Source organism: Pogonomyrmex barbatus, unplaced genomic scaffold (genome assembly GCF_055798465.1).
Source record: "Pogonomyrmex barbatus isolate J1 unplaced genomic scaffold, ASM5579846v1 scaffold15, whole genome shotgun sequence".
NCBI lineage: Eukaryota > Metazoa > Arthropoda > Insecta > Hymenoptera > Formicidae > Pogonomyrmex > Pogonomyrmex barbatus.
Window position 1 is genome coordinate 4,177,539 of NW_028297111.1, and position 21,093 is coordinate 4,198,631.

The window sequence follows — 21,093 nt, forward strand, 5'->3', positions numbered from 1 at the left end:
CAGTCTTTTAATATACAGTACTTCAGAAATTAGTCGTTTGTATAAGTGTGGTTCTCTGTCTAAAATTTCTACATTTTCCCAATCAAACTCATGGTTAACTGCTAGTCTGTGGTCAGTTATCACAGAATGGTTATCCGTATTCCGTAGAGATTTCTCATTGATTTCCTTGGATGTCGCTGTTTTCCAATGTGCCCATTAAAATGGCCATTGACAATGTTTCTGCCAGATAGGATTACATTTCTGATAAGATTCAATTTCAAAATTTGAGTTTATCAGACGCGGTCAGATTCATATTAAATTCTACTTATTTCACCTTTAATGGAACGTTTTACCAACAGACTTTTGGCACACCTATGGGTTCATCTCTCTCACCCATCATATCAGACATAGTATTACAAGAGAAACTAGAGCTCTCAATTCCTTGTCTTTTAATCTCTCATTTTTTGTTAGATACGTTGACGACATTGCTTTGGCTGCTCCCTCCGATTTACTCAACTACACTCTGAACATCTTTAATATCTTATACCCGCGTTTGCAATTTACAATGGAGATCGGCGCGGGACACAATTCAACTTCTTGGATGTTACTATAATTTTGGCGGACAATCAGTTGATATTTGATTGATATTACAATCGACGTCCTTCATATCTATCGGAGATATTAGGTATACAAAAAAGTTCTGAGCTTTAGATTTCATACAACCGAAATAATAATTTAAATTTTATATATCTTCCCGCCCTTTTGCGGTTTTAAAGCGTTGACATTTGGCCTTCTAAAATGCCATACGATTTGGCGTTTGATGCACATAACCTCAAAAATCAGTAGTGATGGCAATAACAAAAGAGCATATTCGATTTTCCACTTCGCGTTTCATCTGAAGAAAAATGCTGCTGAAGCCACTGCAATGATTTGTGCTGCATATGGAGAGAACGCTGTAAGTCATACTACAGTAAATCATATTGTAGTCGTACTACAGTAAAAGATGATATCAAAAATTTCGTCAAGGAGATTTCAGTCTTGAAGATGAACCGCGTGTTGGACGCCCTCAAAAGATTGAAACGGACGAATTGCAAGCACTGTTGGATATAAACTCTGCGCAAACTGAAAAGGAGCTTGCAGAACAGCTTGACGTTACGCAGCAAACCATTTCCGTACGTTTACATACGGATGGAAAAGGTTCAGAAGGAAGGTAGATGGATTCCGCATGAATTGTCCGAAGACAACAAAAATCGTCGGCGTGACACTGCACTCACTTTGCTTTCAAAGTTCCGGAAAAAAGATTTTCTGCACAAAATTACAGGCGATGAAAAGTGGATTCTTTATGATAACCCTAAACGTAGAAAATCATGGGTTGACTCTGATCAACCTTCGATATCGACGCCAAAGCCTAATATCCACGCCAAGAAGGTTTTGCTCTGTGTTGATCTGGTGGGATTGGAAAGGTGTGTTATATTACGAGTTATTACAACCGGATGAAACAATCACGGCAGACCGCTACCAACAACAATTGATCAATTTGATCAATTTTTGAGCGATGCATTAGAAGAAAAGAGACCATTTACTGGCCAAGGACGTCGTAAAGTGATCTTGCTTCATGACAATGCTCGACCATATGTTGCGAAAGCAACTCAGGACCATATCTTTGCGTTAGGCTGGGAACTTCTCCCGCACGCGGCGTATAGTCCAGACATGGCGCCTTCCGATTACTACCTATTCCGGTCACTGCAGCATCATTTGGCTGATACACATTTCGTAAGATTTGAAGAGATACGAAAATGCATTGATGATTTTATCGCTTCGAAGTCGGTGAGCTTCTATCGTCAAGGAATTCGCAAGCCACCCGAAAGATGGCAAAAGGTCGTTGATGCAAACGGGGAATATTTCGCTGATTAATATTTTTTTGTTTGTTTTTGAATAAAGATTGAATTTTACAAAAAAAAACTCAGAACTTTTTTGTACACCTAATATTTACATTTCCTCTCGAATCATCCGGTATGCCAAAAAAGAGGCACCGCCACTGGGACTATTTGACAGAGCCATTTTACTTTCACACCCGACATTCCACTGTAAAAACGTTAATCTGTGGTAGTCGAAATTTTACTGGATAGTGGTTATTTACTGGATTTCGTTTTTAATGTCTTGCATGAACGCCTCAAGACACTTTTCCACAAGAGTAACTCTAAATCTGACATTGGAAAGATGGTCGTTTCGGAAAGAATTTCTTTTTTTACTATACCTTACGTTCCTGCAATTTCCGAACAATTTAAGAAAATTATTAAAGACTCGAATTTCAAATTGGCATATCGTAGTCTCAATAAACTCAACACGTTTATTAAAGTTGGCAAAGACTCTCATCCACCATCTGCTCACAGCAATGTTGTCTACAAAATTAACTGTGAGAATTGCGATGCTTCATATGTGGGACAAACCAAAAGACAACTACTCATCAGATCTCAGAATATAAAAATCATATCCGACGGAATACGGGTATCCATTCTGTGATAACTGACCACAGACTAGCAGTTAACCATGAGTTTGATTGGGAAAATGTAGAAATTTTAGACAGAGAACCACACTTATACAAACGACTAATTTCTGAAGTACTGTATATTAAAAGACTGAAGAATAGTATTAATTTGCAGACTGATACGGAATGTCTCCCGGAAATGTATCTAAAATGTAATGGAAAAACTCTCTAAAATTTGATTTTTCATTAAATTATTTTATTCTGTATTTTTATGTCTTTGATATATACGTATGGTTTTTACATTTTTATATTTATTTTTCTACCATTTGACACATGCTTTTTATCTTCTGGGACTTGTACCAAGACTTGATGGTTTCTAAGAACCGTTCACAGCCAAATTTATACCTAGCGTTTTTTCTCTCGCATTATATTATTTATTATTTGTTATTTTTTCTTTTATACATTCGTCAGTATATTTTATTAAAAATTTTTACCATCGTTTTGTTGTTACTGTGCTTCTTTGTTCTTCTTAAATTTATATTATTATTGTTCGAACATTTTTGTTATCCTTCCGAAAGTGAAAGTTTTCGACTCTTGATTGTCTAATCGACGAGAGTTATTCGTACTGCTGCAAAATGTCAGTATCATGTAATTGTTAGTGCGTTGAGACTTGCTGCGCTATTTGTAATTTAGTAAATCGAATTATGCTCCTGTTATTGAGATCTTTATGTATCTTTATGTATCTGTAAGTAAGCTTTTTATATGTTTTCTTACGACTCTCTCATATCGCCTCGCATAAGATACTCTAGTCATTTACAGATTATTTTTACAAACGAATCATAGCTTCTTGCCCTGACAATGTTGGGATCTCTCAGCTTCCGACATTAATCGAGGAGCTGGCCATCCTAACTATTGGTATCATATACCAGGATTATGCGCTGCAGTGTGAGAGAAACTTCCGTTTTTTTATGAACTTTGATATGTGCGATTAAAATGATATGATTTAATGAGCGATAATTTGCAATATGTCCTTGTCTATTTGTATTTAACTACTTTTGTTAATTTGCGCTGATGAAGGCTAAAAGATTAGCCGAAACGTCCGCTCTTGCGTTTCGTCATTCCTCGCGATAATCTTTATGTCATTTTGATTATTCAATAAATTTATATGCGCTCTTACTACTGCGCTGGGCTCTTATTGCCATTACACCCTCTCTTTTGTCTACAAAGATATTTATTTATTTTAAGTTTCTTTCTCTTGCATGTTTAAATAAAAGAGTTACATGAAAGTTATCAATGTTCAAAAGAGAAATAAATGATATCCTAAATGGAACTAATATGTGTGTACAAATGAAACTCTAAATTAACGATGAGATTAATAAAATTATAACTTTAATTCGATGTTATCTAGATCATATTCATGTATATATGTAATTATAGAAAAAAATCTCAAGTATAAAAACGAGACGTGCTTATCGAATATAGAAAGATGGTTAATATTACAAAATGTCTGATATCACTATAAAATTATCTTTTTAAAAAAAAGTAAAAAAAGGGTGTCAAGTATAGTGAATGCTTGAAAAAAGAAACTATTGTTAACCAAGTTAAAAAATAGAATTTAATTGACAATACCTTTTATTTTTTTTTTTACTCTAACCCATGTGGTAGTAGTTTTAATTTTTTAAAAAAGAGTTATGTTATGAAATTGCTATATCTACGCAATTCTAGTTGTGATCGAATTAAAAAATAAAATCTAAGTGCTAATATCTTTGTGATCTTTATATTTATTAAAGAGCCTGCCTATTCTAATTCAAATGTACTAGTTTTAATTAAAAAACAAAAAAATCTATTTCCACATTACCAACTCAACTCAAATGATATCATTTGTATAAAAGATTTGATATGATTAACTGGCGCCAAGTTATAATCCTACTATAAAAATTATTCTACTTGAACTCAAATGATATGTATTAAAAAATAAAATTTTGCTGACAATATCTTCTATTTTAAGAAAATAGAACCTAAGTGGTATGTATCTTCATTGAAGAATCTTTTTACTCTAATCCGTGTGGTAGTAGTCTTAATTCTTTAAAAAAATTTTGAATTTTGAGAATATAATAATATTTTAGAGCTAAATAATTACTACCTTGGAGAAAAAGAAGTCTTGAATGGATAGAAAGATATACATATAATTTGGTTTTTAAATTAAAGATATTACTACTTGAGTTTTATTTTTTTTTAAATAATGGTATATCAAATCTTTTATACAATTGAAATATAATTGAAATATAAATAATTTGACTAAGGTGGACTTGTAGCTCAATGTTTATAGAACATACATAACTTGGCGCCAATTATTGATATCAAATCTTTTATACAAATTTTATACATTATTACAGTCATTTGAGTTGGCAATGTGGAAACAAAATTTTTTTTTAAAATTAAGGCTTAACAAGTATTATTTCAGTCAAAATAGGAAGATTCTTCATTCAAAATTCAAATTTTTTTAAAGAATTAAGACTACTATCACATGTGTTAGAGTAAAAAGACTCTCCAATGAAGATACGTACCACTTAGGTTCTATTTTCTTAAAATAAAATATATTGTCAGTTAAATTTTATTTTTTAATATATATCATTTGAGTTTAAGTAGAATAATTTTTATAGTAGGATTATAACTTGGCGCCAGTTAGTGATATCAAATTTTTTATACAAATGATATCATTTGAGTTGAGTTGACAATGTGGAAATAGATTTTTTGTTTTTTAATTAAAACTAGTACATTTGAGTTAGAATAGGCAGGCTCTTCAATGAATACAAAGATCATAAAGATATTAGCACTTAAATTTTATTTTTTAGTTCGATCACAACTAGAATTGCGTAGATATAGCAATTTCATAATATAACTTTTTTTTTTTAAATTAAAACTACTACCACATGGATTAGAGTAAAAAGAAAATAAAAAATATTGTCAATTAAATTCTATTTTTTAACTTGGTTAACAATAGTTTCTTTTTTCTTTCAAGCATTCATACTTGACACCCTTTTTTTTACTTTTTTTTAAAAAGGTAATTTTATCAGACATTTTGTAGCATTAACCATCTTTCTATTATATTTCTATTATACTTTCTATTATATATTCAATAAGCACGTCTCGACGTTTGTATACTTAGTATTTAATCATAAAATTGAAATTTTTTTATTCTCTCTACTTTTTTTTTATAAAAAAATTTTACTAGATAGAATCGATTTATTCAAAATTAATTTATAATTAATTTTTGATATATAAAATTAAGTGAATATGTTTGTGCTTTAATTTTTTCTTATTCAATTGCCTTGAAGATAATATGCTATTTTGTTATTTTAATTATATTATTATTATTTTTTATATTATAATTATTTTATTATTATTAAATATATTATTATTATTTTAATTAAACATTAAAAAGTAGCGAATGATGATGCAATATTATAATTTAAATTATAAAGAAATTTTAAAAAATGAAAAACAAATAAAACACAAAAGAATGTATTCTGTATATAAGATAAACATTGTGAAACCATGTAAACTTCATTGAAAGTTATGATATTTAAGATTTATATAATCTTTTAAATATATAATCTTTATAAATATAATCTTACATATAATCTTTTAAAAAATAAATATTAAATTGTGTATAAATATTAGATTTCATAAACTAGTTCAGGTTTTTAATTGTAATTGTCTTAAAAAGAATTATATTTTGACAATGTATTATATAAGGTGTTTTCTATAACCTGATCATTTAAAATATTTTCGTTTTTGATAATACGAGAAAATACTATAGAAGAAAGTTGTTCGATTTGAAGGGACACATATTGCGATGAGCAAAAATTTTTTTCACTGTCATATTTTTTGTGACATCAACATCATCATGATTTTTTAAAATGAAATGGCGTATTTTCATTAATGTAATAATGTAATTCATAAAAAAACAAATTCAATCATATATGTGTTGTCTTTCATATGGTCTTGAATAAAAATATCATTTTTATGTGGGAAAAAAAAAGTGAACTTAAGAAAACATAAGTGTTTTCAATGAAGATATTTGTTTACTTTAAAAAATGATTCTCCTTCCGTGGTTTCCATGCACCGTTCATCCAAAAATCATTCATTGATTGAGAGAACATTAAAACTTTGAACAAGAAACCTGGCTTTACGAAGAGACTTGTTTCTGAAATAGCCCGGGAAAAAGAGTTTATATCTAATTATATATAATTATATCATATTAAATATAATTATATATAATTATATATAATGAGATCTATTAATATTACAAATTATATGCAATTATATCAAAATATTTATAACTCCATATCAAATTATATAAAATTAAATTGAAATTTTTTTCGGGGAAAAAGTTTATACCTAATTATATGCAATTATATCAAAATATTTATAATTCCATATAAAATTATATTGAAATTCTTTTCGGATAAAATGTTTAGATCTAATTATATGTAATTATATCAAAATATTTATAACTCCATGTCAAATTATATGAAATTATATTGAAATTTTTTTTGAGTAAAAACTTTATGTCTGATTATATGTAATTATATCAAATTATTAATAATTCTATGTACAATTATGTAAAATTATATTGAAATTTTTTTCGAAGAAAAAGTTTTTATCTAATTAGAAATGATTATATCAAAATGCTTACATCTTCAAATTGAATTATACAAAACTATATTCTTTTTCAAATAAAAAAATATACATTAAATTATATAAAAATTTATACATAATATATTATGATGTATTAAACTAGGTATAAATAATAATATTTAAACGAGAGACATTTCCGAGATATTACGAGTTTATTTGATAGTGTACGATTTATACGTACATACATATACAGGATGACATATTCAGATTGCATGTGCATGTGCGTGCATCCGCGCGCACGCGCGCGGGCGTGTGTGTATGTATAAGATGCAACATGCATATGTTGCATGTATCAATACTCGCGTGTAGCTATCAACTGATTGCATCGAGTGCCTCATGTAATCGCCCGTATCGGATAGTGAGTTGTACCGCTCCTGCCTATCTTCTGTATGCGGTCCGTAATTCACGAACTGTTTTGTCTTTATAATTCTCTTAAAAAACTAAGCTTCTGATAAAAATTTGATAGAAAAAAAAATCATCTTAGAATCGACTCAGGAATATGACATTTTAAGGACAAACGATTGTTCTGAATCATCCTTATACGAATATACACAATTTACGAACACATAATTTTAATCAAATATAAAGGATAAAGGATTCTTAAAGAAAATGTTAAGTTTAATATAATTACACTGATTTACTTCGTTTATTTTATTATAATTACACTGATTTATTTCGTTTATTTTATGAAAAACTTAATATTTTATATATGAGATTGTTTATATAAATACAAGTATTATCAATAAATATGCTTATAAAAATATATTAGTTTTTCATATTTACCACAAAAATGGAATGAATTAGATTAAAAACTTAATCTAATTCTATTTAAAAATGCATAATTATATTTAATTATATGTATATATATATATATATATATATATATATATATATATATATATACACCCAAATAACAAGATGACATCATTATGATAAAATAGATATAATTATATATTTTTAAATACAATTAGATTAAATACAATTAGATAGAAGTTTTTCATAGATTCATTTTTGTGATAAATATGAAAAATTAATATATTTTTATAAGTATATTTATTTATAATATTTGTATTTATATATATTTATGAACAATTTTATATATAAAATATTAAGTTTTTCGTAAAATAAACGAAGTAAACCAGTGTAATTATTAGGTGTACAAAAAAGTTCTGAGCTTTTTTTTGTAAAATTCAATCTTTATTTAAAAACAAACAAAAAAATATTAATCAGCGAATTATTCCCCGTTTGCATCAACGACCTTTTGCCATCTTTCGGGTAGCTTGCGAATTCCTTGATGATAGAAGCTCACCGGCTTCGAAGCGATAAAGTCATCAATGCATTTTCGTATCTCTTCAAATCTCACAAAATGTGTATCAGCCAAATGATGCTGTAGCGGCCGGAATAGGTAGTAATCGGAAGGTGCCATGTCTGGACTATACGCCGCGTGCGAGAGAAGTTCCCAGCCTAACGCAAAGATATGGTCCTGAGTCGCTTTCGCAACATGTGGTCGAGCATTGTCAAGATCACTTTACGATGTCCTTGGCCAGTAAATGGCGTCTTTTCTTCTAATGCATCGCTCAAATTGGTCAATTGTTGTTGGTAACGGTCTGCCGTGATTGTTTCACCCGGTTATAACAACTCGTAATATAACACACCTTTCCAATCCCACTAGATACAGAGCAAAACTTTCTTGGCGTGTGTATTGGGCTTTGGCGTCGATGTCGAAGGTTAACCAAAGTCAAATCATGATTTTCTACGTTTAGAGTTAGCATAAAGAATCCACTTTTCATCGCCTGTAATGATTTTGTGCAGAAAATCTTTTTTCCGGAACTTTGAAAGCAAAGTGAGTGCAGTGTCACGCCGACGATTTTTGTTGTCTTCAGACAATTCATGCGGAACCCATCTGCTTTCCTTCTGAACCTTTCCCATCGTATGTAAACGTACGGAAATGATTTGCTGCATAACGCCAAGCTGTTCTGCAAGCTCCTTTTCAGTTTGCGCAGAATTTATATCCAGCAGTGCTTGCAATTCGTCCGTTTCAATCTTTTGAGGGCGTCCAGCACGCGGTTCATCTTCAAGATTGAAATCTCCTTGGCGAAATTTTTGATACCATCTTTTACATGTAGTATGACTTACAGCGTTCTCTCCATATGCAGCACAAATTATTGCAGTGACTTCAGCAGCATTTTTCTTCAGATGAAACGCAAAGTGGATGGAAAATCGAATATGCTCTTTTGTTATTGCCATCGTGAACACTACTGATTTTTGAGGTTATGTGCATCAAACGCCAAACCATATGGCATTTTAGAAGGCCAAATGTCAATGCTTTAAAACCGCAAAAAGGCGGGAAGATATATAAAATTTAAATTGTTATTTCGGTTATATGAAATCTAAAGCTCAGAACTTTTTTGTACACCTATAATATATTAAACTTAAAATTTTCCTTAAGGATCCTTTATTCTTTATATTTGATTGAAATTATGTATTCGTAAATTGTGTATATTCGTATATGTGTTTATATGTATAATTCATACAATATCAACTAAACTCATAATATCTCGGAAATGTTTCTCGTTTAGATGTTATCATTTATATCTAGTTTGATGCATCATAATATATTATGTATAAATTTTTATATAATTTAATGTATATCTTTCTATTTGAAAAGAAATATAGTTTTGAATAATTCAATTTGAAGTTGTAAGCATTTTGATATAATCATTTCTAATTAGATATAAACTTTTTCTTCGAAAAAAAATTCGATATAATTTTATATGGAATTATAAATATTTTAATATAATTGCATATAATTAGATATAAACTTTTTACTGAAAAAAATTTTAATATAATTTTATATAATTTAATATGGAGTTATAAATATTTTGATATAATTGCATATAATTTGTAATATTAATAGATCTCATTATGTATAATATAATTATATATAATGTTGTAACCCGTATGGGCTACAACGATAATATTAGAGATAGTCGGGTTCGTTAAGCCTAAGGAGTTGGGACTTCGAGCAGGATCAAAAGAATGGAAGGAAATCTTCTTGAATTCACTAACACACTTTCTTTATTTTAATTGGTTTATTTAATAAATGCACAAATTCTTGAGTTTAGTATTTCTTATTTTATTACTTTTGTTGTAGCCAGGTCTACAACCAATAATAAAAGTAGTCCGCATGGCAACAAAATTAGGTCGCATGAACCTGGAAAAGTCTTTCGAAAGATGACACAAATGTGTGACCGCCGAAATCGCGACCAGTCTTTCGAAAGACCGCAGAAATGCATCGCGAGAACATTGCGAAAAAGCTGATCAGCAAATGTCTAAATTTGATGATCAAATCGAGCGTAATATTGATTAATCAATATCACGCAACCGATCGACGCAATCGATCAGAATGCTGACCGGGCATCGATCAGACTATATAACCGGTTACACAAGGCGGAATAGATAGAGTCGGGAATCAATCAAGCATAACGTGTCGTTCGGAATCGTTATTATAATTATCGCGCAAGATATTACACGAACACAGTGAAGTTCACGCGAGCCGTACTATCAGCGTCTCAGGTGACATATTCGGTCGACGGCCGCCAGAGTAACGCGATACGCGCCCGCCGACGTCTAACCGTGTGTGAAATAAATAAAATAAGCAATACTAACTCCAAGAAATTGTGCAATTGTTAAATAAACCAAGTAACATAACGAAAGTGTGTTAGTGATTTCAAGAAGATTTCCTTCCATTCTTTTGATCCTGCTCGGAGTCCCAACTCCTTAGGCTTAACGAACCCGACTATCTCTAAAATTAACGTTGTAGCCCATCCGGGGTACAACATTTTGGTGGCAGCGGTGGGATAGTCAAAACCATCCACAAGAACAACAACTTAAGAGGATCATCGTTAATCAAGCCAGCAGAATCAAACGAGTAAGCCCCGACGCATTGCATTACGGGCAGAAGAAAAAAAAAAAAAATTTTTTTTCCTTCTTGAAGAAACAAGACCTGTAGAAAACAGGCGGACGGAAAAGGCCCCGTCAAAAAATAAGCCGCCCAAACAAGATAAGACCTGCAATAATAAACATTACAAGCAGGCAGAAGAATCAAATTCTCAATAAACAGAAAATACAAGACCTGTAGAAAACAGGCGGACGGAAAAGGCCCCGTCAAAAAATAAGCCGCCCACGAAATTGTGTCAAGTGTACAGTGCAATATTAGTAGAGTGCCGACCTACGACAACGAGTGTCCAGTGGCAGCGGAGCAACGACCAGAGAGTCCACGAGCACCGAGAGCCAGCCAGCGCTGACCGTGTACAACGATACCAGGCAGCAAGGACGCTTCACCGACACGCACTACTACACGCAGCCAATTGACGCACCAGCACAAGCAGCGAACATGCGAGCGTATGCGATTTATCTACTAATGTAAGTCCAAAAAATTATATTTTAAAAAGGCGAATGTCCGCAGCGAAGGACAGCGTAGCAAATGCGACTTGGCCAAAATCGCGGTCAATAAATAATTCTGTAAACTTTCCGCATACTATCTCCGCGTTAAATACCGCGAGAAACGCATTAAAAGAAATACGCGATAACGTGCGCCGCGTACTACAATACGATAGTGACGAAGACGTCCACGTAATAACAGAACGCGAATTTCCATACGACGAAAAAGATTACAGCTTGCTCGAACCGAACGACATCGACTCTCACATTAACACACACGTACAAGCGCGAAAAAACATACATACAAACCTATGAGACGGAAGCATATTCAATTCTTTTAATATATACCAATCTTTAATAAACGAAATGGCTCACTCACCTGTCGAACAACAGAATGAAATCGACAACGAAATTTTACAACTACGACATTCGGTCGAGAGACATGGACCACAAGAAAGTCGAACGAACCGCCGCGTCACAATCGACGCACCGCCCGATAACAGTCTCCTTCGAGAATTAATGGATGAAATACGCGATCTCCGTGTGCAAGTCAACGGATTAAGCCGGCAAACACAATTGCCTATGGGCGAACAAACGAGAATATCTCAGGATTTTCTGCCTCACCCGTTAAATCTAACTTATGGACGTTCGTATCGAGATATACGAAACCAGCCGGGAAATGGCATTCCTCACACTGAAAGACGCGCGTAACATGATCCCAGAGATCGACGGCACGTCACGAGGACGCGTGTACGAATTTCTAAACGCAAGTACGTACGCGATAAAAAATATACATCCCGCGGATGAACATTCTCTATTAGAAGCCATTCTTTGCACTAAATTCAAAGGCAAGGCCATGATGGATTTCCGTACGCGAGATATAATAAACTTCGAACAATTGAAACGAGAATTAGAAAAGGAATATTTGAGCAAACGAAGCACCGCACATTTGCAACTCGAATTCAACTCGCTCAAACAAAAACCAAACGAGAATGCACAAGAATTCGGCAGACGAACCGAAAATATAGCCATGGAATTATACGAATCCATGGAAGAAGGAAAAAATCATACGGTCGAACAGCAACGCGCGATCTTAGAAAATATAAAAGAGCAGGCGCTCCACAATTACCAGAATGGTTTACATGACGAAATTAAATTAATTGTACGATCGCAGCGATATCAAACAATACAGGAAGCAATCGCAGGAGTAATCGCGGAAGAAAAAACGCGAGGACCTAGCATACGAACGCTAACCTATCGAAATCGGCCAGTATTTAAAGCGCATACACCTAGTCCGCGTTGTGAAAAATGCGGAAAAATCGGTCATTACGGATACGATTGTAGGACTAGCCGTTTTTCAAACAGATATACCCTGCCTAAGTCAGAAAGACAACCACGAATAAATACAATTGAAAAACAGTGTAGCTATTGCAAAAAGATAGGACATTTACGACACGAATGTTGGACATTAAATGGAAAACCGGAAAACAGCAAAAATTCCGGAAAAAATTTTTCGAATTCGCGAAGAGAAAATTCCGCAAAGAACTTTAAAAATAAAAAGAGCGAAACCGGCGAAGATAAATCGACCGTCCCGCGTCCCGCGTCAGAGTATCGCGTGGCACACGTCAAGGGGACACCGCTCGTCAACACACATAAATTTCTTGTTTGATACGGGAGCATCAGCAACAATAATAAAACTGAAACATGTTCTAGACCACGTCCTAATCTATGAAGAAAAAACTAAGCTAACAGACATAACAGGACATGAAATAATAACATTGGGCAAAACACATATTACGGTGCAACTGTCGCGAGAAAAGATACGACACCCCGTATACATAGTGCGAGATAATGCGCCAATGGAATACGATGCAATCCTAGGAGCAGATTTTATTTGGAAATACATGACTGCGTTCAATCCAAGAACAAATTTAGTACAATTTCAAAATACGAAATTCAGACTGTACCCATACAGGCGCGTAACCTTAGGGCCGCGCAGCGAAACAATCGTGCAAGTCACAACTAATCAAAATATAATGGGATTGACGAAACCAGAGGAAATGATACCTGGAATTTTTATTGGATGTTGCCTAGTTGAACCACGAAATTATACATGCCCAATAAGTATAATAAATATTACAGAAGAAGAAAAAATGGTGCAAGTACCACAAGTGATAATAGAAGAAATAAATACACAAGAAAAAATAACACAAGAATTTGTGAACGCAATACAGACAAAAAATAAAGAGACAAAATCAATAGCTCGAGAAGAGCAAATAAACAACCTAAATAAGAAGGGAGGGTGCGTCACGGCGGGGCCCGACCACGAACCAGTCGTGAAAACTCGTAATTATTTTGCGAAAAAATACCACCTCAGCCAGGAATCGAACCTGGATCTCCTGCTTACCGGGCAGGCATCTTATCCTTTCGACTACCGAGGCATGTGATGATATTTATCGCAAATAACGTGTTTAGAATAACACGTCAACAATACAATGATACATATATATATATATATATATATATATTACAATATACATATATACATGTATTCTTTCGAATCCCCACGACCGGTACTCCACAGAGATGATGGTCCTATTCTCTCGATGGATGCAGGTCGGTTCCTTGCGCACAGAACATTTAAATGAGGAAGAACGAAAATCTATATTAAGATTATGTCACGAATATAATGACGTGTTCCACCTAGAAGGGGATACATTATCATGCACAACAAAGATTAAGCATGAAATATCAGTACGAACAGATTCAGCACCAGTAAACGTACGACCTTATCGTTTACCGGAAAAACACAAAGACGAGGTAAATAAACAGATTCAAGAAATGTTGAAACAAAAAATTATCAGACCGAGCGTCAGCCAATGGAACGCACCACTATTAGTCGTGCCCAAAAAGATAGATGCGTCAGGAAAAACAAAATTACGAATTGTAATAGACTTCAGAAAGTTAAACGATCTCACAATCGGAGATTCATTCCCGTTGCCCAATATAACGGATATACTTGATCAGCTGGGCAACGCGAAATACTTCACGACACTGGATCTCGCATCAGGTTACCACCAGATATCAATGACGGAGCGAGATAAAAATAAAACGGCATTCTCTACACCACATGGTCATTATGAATTTAATAGAATGCCATTTGGTCTAAAAAACGCACCTGCAACCTTCCAACGATTAATGAATTCAATTTTAACAGGGTTGCAAGGAATTAAATGTCTAGTGTATCTTGACGATATTGTAATATACGGTCCTAGCCTAATAGAGCATAACAAAAGATTAAAATTAGTTCTCCAAAGACTAAGAGAGAACAATCTAAAGCTCCAACCGGACAAATGCGAATTTTTAAGAAAAGAAGTAATTTATTTAGGACACATAATTACGGAAAATGGAATTTCGCCAGATCCATCAAAACTGCACACCGTAAAAAATTTCCCTATGCCCAAAAAGGTAAAAGATGTGCAATCATTCATCGGATTAGCCGGATATTACCGAAAATTTATCGAAGATTTCTCACGAATAGCAAAACCCCTAACAAAACTCACAAAAAAGGGAGAGAAATTCGAATGGACCGAAAAACAGCAAAATGCATTTGATACGCTAAAAAATAAATTAACGATGGCACCGATATTAAAATATCCAGACTTCACGAGAGAATTCCTCCTAACAACGGATGCATCGGATTATGCAATAGGAGCCGTCTTATCGCAAGGCGAGGTAGGTCAAGACCAACCCGTCGCGTATGCCAGCCGTGTACTATCACGAGCAGAACAGAATTATAATACGACTGAAAAGGAATTACTCGCAATAGTATGGGCAGTAAAACATTTCAGACCTTATTTATACGAGACAAAATTTAAAATAATTACCGATCATAAACCGTTAATATGGTTATTTAACGTAACAGATCCCGGATCACGTTTAGTCAGATGGAGATTAAAATTGGAAGAATTCGATTATGAAATAATACATAAAGCTGGGAAAGCAAACGCTAACGCTGACGCATTGAGTCGTAACGTAGCAGCAATAACAGAAGGGCAGCAAACTGACGACGTCGCGTCAGAAAAACAATATAAAGAAGAAGAAAAGAAACAAATATTATATGAATATCACAACGCACCTATAGGAGGACACCAGGGCGTTGAACGAACAATAAATAGAATACGATTACACCACAACTGGCCAGGATTAAAAAGAGATGTTGAGCAATACATCTCAAAATGTGAATATTGCCAGAAAAATAAATTGCAACGACGCGCTAAAGCACCGTTAATGATAACAGATACGCCAACAAAACCATTTGAGAAATGCGCGTTAGATATTGTAGGACCTTTGCCTATAACAACGATGGAAAACAAATATGTATTGACATTCCAGGATAGTTTAACAAAATTTAGCAAAGGAATATCAATACAAAATCAAGAGGCGACAACAGTAGCGAAAGAATTTGTCACAAAAATTATATTAGAATATGGAATTCCAGACAAAATACTGACCGACCAAGGAACAAACTTTACCAGCGAATTATTTAAAAATACGTGCAAATTATTAAAAATACAAAAATTGCAAACGACGGCCTATCATCCAGAAACAAACGGAGCACTCGAAAGATCACATCGGACATTAACCGAATATTTACGATATTATATTAATAATGATCAGACAGACTGGGACGAATGGATACCGTATGCGATGTTCGCATATAATACGACACCGCACACCGCTACGGGATTCACGCCGTTCGAACTGGTATACGGGCACCAGGCACCACTACCTACGGCCCTAATTAGCTCACCGAAATCATCGTATACATACGATGATTATGCGCAAGAACTCCGTGAAAGAATACGAGCCGCGAATCAGATAGCGAAGGAAAATGTAAAAGAAGAAAAACAAAAAGCGAAGGAAACCTACGACAGAAAAACAAAAATACGCACGTTCGAAATAGGAGATAAAGTCCTACTACACGACGAAACAGTTCGGCGAGGGAGATCAAAAAAGCTAGACGCGTTATGGATCGGACCCTACACAATTTTAGAAAAATTAAGCGATTTAAACTATAAAATAAAAATGGGCCGCCGAACGATAAATGTGCACGCGAACCGAATTAAACCGTTCGTTGAAAATTAAAAAGGAGATAAAAGAAAAAGCACACAATACAGAATAAAATAAAAATAATAAGAAAATAAAAATAAAAATGTTGGGACTCACCAAAGAAGAATCCCAGGTCCGGAAAATAATCCAACATCCAAAGTTACGAAAACACAGTACTACACTACACTAAATAACTACATTACAAACTAAATTATGATAGTACGAGGCATGCATCACATCAGGCCCCAGGAGAGCGGTCCCTCGCCGGCGCGGGATCATTCCCTAGATCAATCTCGTCTAGAGCGGCCACCTCGACGGGATCGTCCGGATCTTCCAGCTCCTCGTCCTCTACCTCATCATCCTCCACCACCACATTGGCAAGTACAGCGTCAGGCATGGATATGAGCAACTCATACAGCTCCACGGACCACGGCAACTCGAAAACCCTACCAGGAGCTTCATCGGTGGCGAACCAGATGCAATCGCCACACACATAAAAAGTACCATTATCATAAAAACGGTTGACAATTACCAACCACTCGCGCACGCGTTGGAAATGGGCCTGAGCGTCAGGCTGGCCCATAAACTCATCGACGTCATTATCGTCGATTTCGATATCGAAACCTTCGTCATCAGACGCATCCGCCACGGACCGATCATCGAATACAGGCGGATCACGACAAAAATTTCCGTTAAATCCCATGGTGTCACAAGGAAGGCACTTCGACAACTGACGAAATGCAGCCAGGGAGCTCATCGCAACAATGAAATATTAGAAGGATCACACCGATATAATAAATAAGACACCAAGAGAAACGATATGCGTCGTAAAAAAGCAAGCTCAACAGATTCACAAGAGAATCGTTTAACGAAGATAACAAATTCAGAATAAAGTAATATTACACCTGGGAACAGGATAAAAAAGAAAAAACACCGAATTCGAGCATCGAAAAATTTTCAGGAGAAATAAGAATTTTTATTTTTGCAGAATAAAGATATGGATGACCAATGGAGAAGAAGAGAAAAAACTACCATTTGAAGTAGAAAACTTCGAGCATCACCCCGGAATATACTTCGAAGAAATAGGAAAACTGAACATAATCGAGTCATTCTGGAAGATAATTATAAAAATAGATATTTCGCCAATCGAAAAGCGAACAGAACAAATAGAAGAATACATTCAAAAAACGCAAAATATATGCACGATGTTACACCTCACAAACAAGGGGTCATGTCAGAACTATAATATCATAATTGAAAACAATTACCAGCGGTTAAAACACTTAATAAAAAGAATAAACGCTCTGTATAAAGCACAAGAGACAAAAACGAAACGAGGACTAATAGATGGAATAGGAACTATTGCCAAAACATTATTTGGAACAATGGACAATGAAGATAGAAAATTAATCAATGAGCAACTAAGTATCCTAGACAACAAACAACAAACGACAGAGCACATAATAAAGAACCAAATCAAAATCATAAACGCGACAATAGCGCATATAAGCAACCATGAAGAAATAATCCAGAATAACGAAAACATTTTAGCTAATGCAATCAAAAAATTAGAAATGACGCTAACAACAGAAATAAGTAGCGAAAATATAAAAGAACACTTTATAATCACCAACGCAATACTTGCAGCAGTGACACAAAACGCGGAAGACACACTAGAATACCTAATGGCGATAAAAAGTGGAATACTACACCCGCGACTAATACCGTTAGAAGAAATAATAAAAAATCTTAAAGAAGCAATCACACAAATACCACAAGGATCATATTTCCCATTTAAAATAAGAGAAGAGGATTGGCATACAATAAAAAAAGTAACGACAATGAGCGCGCACTGCGACAAAACAAACGTGTACACAATCCTACATTTCCCATTAATTGCACTTCCGCTATACGAAATATTAAACGTAATACCACTACCGGTACCATACAAACAAAATATATCCGCATTAATTGAAACAAACAATCCATTAATCGCTTTTGATACTAACAAACACACGTACGCAAAACTAACTCACGAAAAATTAAAACAATGCAAGCAAATAAATACAAATTACTTGTGCGAACAAATCTTTCCAATAAGAAATGTAAAAACCGACCCGCTATGCGAAATAGATATATATATAGAAAATGACAACTGTTATAACAATTGTAATATTAAATACATAACAATAAAAAATAGTATATGGATAGCCTTAAGCAATTCATATTCTTGGCTATATTCCACACCAGCGAAACAAACTATTACAATTTCATGCAAAAATAATAAAGAAACGCGTACAACCGTTACAAATACAGGAAAAATAACGTTATCAGACAATTGCAAAATAGTCACATCAGACGCGACAATAAAATCTACAAGCACCAATAAGGGAAAAGAAATAAAAACGTATCTACCAAAATATAACATTACACTACTAAGCGAAACGTTCAAGGCAAATAAGACAGAAAAAATAAAATTAAAAATTATACAAGACGCAACAGACCTGACAGAATTAACAAAGAAATTAAATGACATGAAAAACGAAATAAGCAATAACGAGATACCTTTCTTCCAACAAAAACACTTTGTATATCCTGTATCAATTAGCAGCTCATTAATAATAATCATTGTTATCGCAACAATAATAATTGTATTAAGAAAGAAAAAATAAAATGAAATAATAACTCACGCAATGTAGATCGCGCCGTTAGAATAAGTGAAAGTATTCGATTCTAAGTAAACGATTATACCAAAAAATGTATCGGAAAAAAAAAACAAAAAATTATGTAAAAAGCGAAAACTTTGTACCTCCGTTTTCTTTTAATAACAGGGGAGGGGGATGTTGTAGCCAGGTCTACAACCAATAATAAAAGTAGTCCGCATGGCAACAAAATTAGGTCGCATGAACCTCGAAAAGTCTTTCGAAAGATGACACAAATGTGTGACCGCCGAAATCGCGACCAGTCTTTCGAAAGACCACAGAAATGCATCGCGAGAACATTGCGAAAAAGCTGATCAGCAAATGTCTAAATTTGATGATCAAATCGAGCGTAATATTGATTAATCAATATCACGCAACCGATCGACGCAATCGATCAGAATGCTGACCGGGCATCGATCAGACTATATAACCGGTTACACAAGGCGGAATAGATAGTGTCGGGAATCAATCAAGCATAACGTGTTATCGGAAATCGTTATTATAATTATCGCGCAAGATATTACACGAGCACAGCGAAGTTCACGCGAGCCGTACTATCAGCGTCTCAGGTGACATATTCGGTCGACGGCCGCCAGAGTAACGCGATACGCGCCCGCCGACGTCTAACCGTGTGTGAAATAAATAAAATAAGCAATACTAACTCCAAGAAATTGTGCAATTGTTAAATAAACCAAGTAACATAACGAAAGTGTGTTAGTGATTTCAAGAAGATTTCCTTCCATTCTTTTGATCCTGCTCGGAGTCCCAACTCCTTAGGCTTAACGAACCCGATTATCTCTAAAATTAACGTTGTAGCCCATTCGGGGGTACAACACTTTACACACGGTTAAACGTCAGCGGGCGGCTCGGTGCGTATCGCGTTACGCTGGCGGCCGACGACCGAATATGTCACCTGAGACGCTGATAGTACGGCTCGCGTGAACTTCGCCGCGCTCTTGTAATATCTTGCGCGATGTTTATAATAATGATTCCGAACGACATGTTATGCTTGATTCTTGACTCTTGACTCTCCAGCAACTCCGCCTTGTGTAACCGGTTATATAGTCTGATCGATGTCCGATCAGCATTCTGATCGATTGCGTCGATCGGTTGCGTGATATTGATTAATCAATATCACGCTCGGTTTGATCATCAAATTTAGGAATTTGATAGACTTTTTCGCAATGTTCTCGCGTAATGCATTTCTGCGGTCTTTCGAAAGACTGGTCGCAATTTCGGCGGTCACACATTTGTGTCGTCTTTCGAAAGACTTTTCGAGATTCATGCTGCCTAATTTTGTTGCCATGCGGACTACTTTTATTATTGGTTGTTATTTTATTATTGGTTGTAGATCTGGCTACAACAATAATTATATTTAATATGATATAATTATGTATAATTATATCATATAGATATAAACTTTTTTTCTCGGGAATTTATAAACATTTTTATAAGAATAATGATTCTTATTAAACATAATATAGGTTCAGGGCTCTATATATATAATTAAATTATCTACAAGAATTACATATGCAATTAAGATTTTAAAATTGAGACTATTTATAGTAACATTCATTAACCAGATTTATCATATTTTAAGCAGACATCCTGTAATCACTTATTTGATCATTTCAGTAGCAAGTTTCATCCCAATATCGAGGTTAA

The 21,093-nt window shown here is 34.2% G+C and overlaps 1 protein-coding gene, 1 long non-coding RNA gene and 1 pseudogene across 15 annotated transcripts in view; 2 read left to right on the forward strand and 1 right to left on the reverse strand.

Moving 5' to 3' along the window:
• Positions 1–21,093, reverse strand: part of Grip (Glutamate receptor interacting protein) — a 256,270-nt gene that overhangs the window by 121,385 nt on the left and 113,792 nt on the right. The gene's annotated exons all lie outside the window — the stretch shown is intronic.
• The window catches only part of LOC148937271 (uncharacterized), a 169,978-nt gene that overhangs the window by 30,532 nt on the left and 118,353 nt on the right, over positions 1–21,093 (forward strand). The window lies entirely within an intron of this gene.
• Positions 11,283–13,768, forward strand: LOC148937272 (uncharacterized; annotated as a pseudogene).